Source organism: Lathamus discolor, chromosome 5 (genome assembly GCF_037157495.1).
Source record: "Lathamus discolor isolate bLatDis1 chromosome 5, bLatDis1.hap1, whole genome shotgun sequence".
Classification (NCBI taxonomy): domain Eukaryota; kingdom Metazoa; phylum Chordata; class Aves; order Psittaciformes; family Psittacidae; genus Lathamus; species Lathamus discolor.
The window spans coordinates 39699846-39705865 of record NC_088888.1 but is presented as its reverse complement, the minus strand read 5'-3'; positions in this window follow the sequence as shown (position 1 = coordinate 39705865).

Here is a 6020-nt window from a genome sequence, read left to right as displayed (position 1 = left end):
GCAGCATCAAACAAACAAGGCAGGTAGATGAAGTTAATCATTCTCCCATGCTGTGACCCCCTTTACCGTAGTGTGGCCATTCAAACAACCTTGAATTGGATGGATTACCAAATCAGACTCAATCATTTGTACTGGATACTGGGAAATGTGAAGGCAGTCTCTTGTTTTGCGAAGCATTTTTGCTCTCAAATGGTTAGGCCTTTCTTTGCTAAAGAATAGAATAATTTTGTTGGGAAGCATAGGAAATCATGGGTCCAGGCAGAATTTGAACTTCTCCTGGCACTATACTCCCAATGGTAATTTCAGCCAACAATACCTCTATTGATATCATAAGCACCAGCTTCCATTTAAACTCAGGGTAAGCACTATTATCAGATCTTGATAATATTAACTCTGTAAAATAGTTTACTTTTACTTTTTTATTAAAGAATTCCTTCTTTCCTACATTTCCTTGACCTAAGCTTTACTTTACTTTTTTTCTACTTGGGAGTAAGACTTAGAGTTAATTTTAGTTCAATAGCATAACTTCAGGCTTAAGACCCACAGATAGCTATTTCATGTTCTTCCTTACCACACATTTAACCTCATACTGCATGCACAAACTCGTCCAGGGAGGGTGTCAGACTTTGCTCATCCATGTGTTATCCTGATTTCAACATCAGCTCACTCTGCATTTCCCAAGTGGCCTTTGCCTTGGAAAGTTGCACCGCAACACCATTTCATGGCTTCTTTTGCATGTTAGGTCATTGGTGTTTCTTCAAAACAATTTGTTGAATTAAATGTGCTGGTGACTCACCGAAGGCAGGAGGGGGCTGAATATTGGATGAGGAAAACAGGTTTGAATGGGTGCTGCTGGGTCATGAAGTTCAGTCTTCTGCAGCTAAGGGCTTGGGATAAAGCTAGGGGTGCAGGAGTAAACAGGGGAGAGAGGCATTCTAATATGGAACCAGATTAGCTGCTATCATATTATTATATAATATGTCATATATTATTATATATAACATATATATAACATATATATAACATATATATAACATATATATAATACATATATAACATATATATATTAGCTGCTATATTAGCAGTTACGTGAAAAATCTAGAGTTGATCCTGCTTATAGCCCTGCTATTTTTTTCTTTTAATACCATGTTATCTGGTTGTCTTCTGTGCTCAAAACTGTTTTAATGCACTTGTGAACAAGAGCAAGGCATAGGATATCTGCAGAGACTTGGAAAACCACTAAAGTTAGGTCAGGGAAACAAAGCAAATGGGCCCCAGAGAGGAGCTTATGGGAGCTGGGCACAGCTCAGGGCAACACTTGAAGGGTGACAGGGAGAAGGGGTTGTGATGTGGGATTTGGTTTATCAGGTTTTAGGAAGAATTACTTGTTAGGTAGGAAAGAAAACATGAAGGAGCAGAATACAAAATAGGCTTCACTAGGAAGCAGGCTTCAGAGATGTACTCAAGTCTGGCTTAGCCCCACATGTTTTTAACTATCTTAACTCCATTTTTGATTCTCACTCCAGCTCCTGGATTCCCCCTCTCCTGACTTCCTGGCTACTGCTTTGTCCCCAGCCACAGCAGGATCTGCTTGCCAATCCCCATGCCTCCTTCCCATCAAATATTATCAGATAGTGGTTTTTTACTAATCCCAGTACAAAATTTGTTTCCTGCACATCCCTGCCCTCCCCAGCATGACTGGCACCTTCCCCACCCTTCTACATCCCCCATTTCCACTGAGGTATTCTCTGGGTTAGTGCATTATGGTACACATCTGGTGGTTAAGTCTAAGAAGAAGCTGCATATGTGGTTTACACGCAATTGTTTCTGCTGCATGTGCGAGGTTTAAAAAGCATTGAGTTCTAGCTGCACTTTTTTGCAAGTTTTCCTCGTGTTAAAGATCCACATATACTCCTTCAGGTCTATAGCAGTTGCCACTTTTAGGCTTGGGTCTGGTTCTTCCCCCAGTTTCATTGCCTTGAACCTGATTAAGATGAACCTACGGCAGTGTGGATGCTTCTGATTTATTTCTGAGGAAAGGAAAGAAAAACTTGTACTGGCTTTTCTTTCAAAGACAATATCAAAGGGATATTGTCAGCAATTGTTCTTGGTACTAAAATGTCATTCTATAAGTTTTCCACGAGAAAATGTCAAAAAAGGGGAAATGACTTTCATTTGCCAGACTGGCCCTTCTCACTGATGTCTTGTGACAAGGATGTGATCTCTCAAGGTATCATGTTTGAAAGAATCTCTTGCAAGCTGTTGATATACCTGTCTCCCTCCATACCTCTCCTTCTTTCCTCTTTTCCATCATAGATCCACACAGTGTCTAAATCCTTTCACAGTTCTGGTCTTGTGGTGTTTGTTCTCATTTATTTGACCACTACGAGGCCTACCGCAGGTGGAAGTTTATCAGACCTTATTTCAGAGGCTGGGTACATTAGTTAGCACAGTGGTTAAAATATAAACAACAGTAGGAGGCTTTTTAAATAGAAGTTGACCCTTGAAATCGGGTTTACTGTAAGCTCAGAAAAAAAGCCCTGAAAAGAAATTGCAAACAGTGTCAGAACATGGGTCACACCTTACTGAATAACTCACACACACTTGATTTCCCTAAATTTCAGATTCAGGAAAAGTCAGAAAACAGCCAATTAGATATCTGTTATTTGCTAAGAGGAGAAAGGACTAAAGGCAAGATTCAGTCACTTGGAGGGGAAGAGCTCAAGTCAGCACTAAGGAAAGGCACAGCTGTAAGACAGGGGTGAGCGTGAACTAAAGGAGCTCTGTAAGAACTCCAGACGGTAATGCCATGGCACAGATCCACAAGCAGCTGGGTAATAAGGAAAATATTTTTACTCTCTTTCCAAAGACAACCAGAAGAAGTGACACAAGTGACATAGCCCTAGTTCACAGAGCCAGGGGGAACTTTGGGCAATGACGCCAGAGGGGAAATGTGCTCAGCTTCCAAAAGCAGGACCTGCTGCAGGTAATGCGGGAAGGGGTTCAGGAAGGAAAAAGGTAGCCAATTTAGGAATAAATTCTGTCCTTGCTCTACACGTGAAGGAACACAGAGGGCAGAAGACCTGACTGATAAGCTCATCTCTGCAATTTTTGGCTGTAGATGCTAATATACCCAAGAAAAGGACGGTGATGAAACAGAGAGGATGCTTTTCCAACAGTGAAAGTTTTAGCCTTTGAGATGTTAGTTTGTTCTGGCTGCTGCCAGATATAAGAAACCAGCAGAATAAAGTCAGACAGACACGTAAGAAACAGAGAGGTTAGGAAGTGAGTAGACTGATGTCAAGATCTTTATGAAAGATCTTCTTTGTAGAATAGCTAAAGAATTAACTATTGGGGGGTTTGTGTTGCTGAAAAAATATCTGGAAAAACAGGGACCCTGCAATTGAGCTGTGAAGAGCATTATTGCCATAATCTGACAGCAGCCTTTACTGGAGGAGATTAAGAGAAAGTGCAGTCCTTTCCCCATCTGAAAAGTAAGCATCTGAAGTGTTAGTTCAGCTGTAAATACTCAGAAATAGTGCCCAGTTCAGCAGTCATGGCATTTAGCACACTGTGTGCTAGAACTCTTTGCACATGAGGAACGACTTCCTCATGTCACTGCTAGGTAGGAGAGCAACAGCATTCTCCATTTCCCAGACAGAGAGCTTTGGAGGAACTGTAGCTAAACCGAAGGATGGCATACAGCAGAGTGACCCATCTGGTGGGCAGCTTTGAGTCCTGCTCAAGTATTTTGGCTTTTAATGCCCAGCACTAGCACCGCTTTGAGAAATGGTTCAGCAAAAGCACTGCAGTGATCTGGTGTAGCCTACTCCACATCTCTGCTAGTGGGAGCACATGTCCTGCACACAACCTTGTCCTTTCTTGATATTGCTGTTCTCCTAGTGTACTGCCATCAGCACCCTGCATGCAGGTGCTAGTCACTTTTTACATGTGGAGCTGCGCATCAGAAACAGAAAAGCAGCATACAGTAGGGCCTGAAATTCAACCTGTATGTACATTTTTCTTTTTAGTTCTATTTTCTTTTTGGACGAGTCCATAAGGAAGTGAACATCTGTTTCTACTCAGGCTCTTTAAAAGGCTGGTGCCTGGCTGATCATGGCTATACCTTTTGCGCGTTTAGCAAGCAAGTCGTTCCTGTCCCCACTGCCCCATATCACAAGACTCAGTTGTGACTGCTGTTCTGGAGCCCACAGGGAGGAAGGGTTGTTGAACTCTTATCAGTCCTTCCTCTCACATGTAATGGTGCAGCTTAACCCTCTGTTGCAAATATCTTGAGTGACTGGGAAGTCCCAGGATGCAGGTGAGGCTATATGGCAGCAGAATGTGGAAGAGAAAGTGAAGCATAAACATGAGTCCACTTCTGGTTAGAAAAGCAGAGGAGATAATGTGTGGAGTGATGTTGCATTTTACCCAACAATTGCCCAAGTGCTTCCAAAGACCCCAGAAAATGCCTGCTATGTGTAAAGCGCTGTTCTGTTGTTTTTCCACATGCTTACACAGTTATATACGATGAAGCTTGCAGCAGTGTACTGCTTACTGATGGCTCCAGCTAGTGATGAAATCAGCTGTCTAAAACTGTCACTGAAATAAGATCATAGAATCATAGAATAGATAGGGTTGGAAAGGACCTTGAGAACATCTGGTTCCAACTGATGAATGTTTATAGCTTCCTGCTCCTGACAGTTTCAGAAAAGAGGGACAAACCACACCCATTTTCCATGCAGCGTGTATATTGAAATTGCCAATGAAGTTTCTACTTGTAACTTACGTGTAGGTTTACTTCCACACATGCTTTTGACTCACTAACTTGCATGAAAGATGGATATTATCGGTGAGGAGGGAATATCACCTTCACATTTAGTTTAATATTTTGGCAGATTACGTTTGTGTGTGCACTGTGTGAATGTGTGTGCTTATGTGTGAGTATAACACACAATTGCATCTTCTTTGTTTACAAGCTGTTTATAAAAGTATTTACGATAGTTCCAGTTTAATAGACGTTGTATAAAAATCCTTTATTCTTTAAGAATTTTCATGCAAAAGATCTTGCTATTAGATTCCACAGCTTGAATGTGCTGGAGGAAGCATTGGAAAAGTTGTTGGAATTGGGTTTGTTTTTCCTCTGACTCTCTTGTAAACCCTGAGCTAGGACATTTTTCATTAGAAATCATGGAAAATTTGCTGATCAGCTTTATTGTTTGCTCTTATTCTATTTTAACATAGTGTAAATTTCTGAAAGATATTCCATTTACATATGTGCCCAAAAGACTGTAGCATACCGTGTTCTATTTTTGCCAAAGGAAGTGCAGAAATATATGATTTATCACAAACAGCGAGGTGTAAGGTAGATGAAAGTGGGGTGGAGACTTAAACAGATAAAGCTGTCAGCAACTGGAGCTATCTTCGTAACTTTTTCCCAACCTTTTTGTTAAAGTCTGCAACACCTTCCCTAGTTACAAACTGCCCATTAGTCTTGTAGCATCTTGTATAAAATAACTTCTAGAAGAAAATGCAGTTCTAGCACTCTGAAAGGTTTGAAGGGCTGCAGTTGTCTACAGGCTTAAGGTGCACGAAAGCAAAGAAATCCAGTGGTCCTTTTGCAGCTGTGACAGAATAAGAATATATAGTGCACTGAAGCAGACCCAAGAAGCATGGATGAAACAGAGGATGGTACTTGTATGTCAAAGATGCAGGGTGCCATCTGATGACAAAGTATTGGTCTTATTGTCAGAATCAAGAGTCCAGCTTGCTAACTCCTATGACAATGTATTGACACAGTCCTAGTACTAACGAGTTGCACTGTAAATATAAATATAGATTTATTATTTAGACACATCAAAAGGCCAGAAAATGCAAGAAGCCCTGCCAGAAGTAGTGTTTCACTATATGCCAAAACCAGGACAGACGATTAATAATAAATCAAGAATTCCTGTGCTGCAAGAAAACAGCTGAAATGGCAGTCATTTCCTCATCTGGAGAAAACAATGCAGGATTTCCAG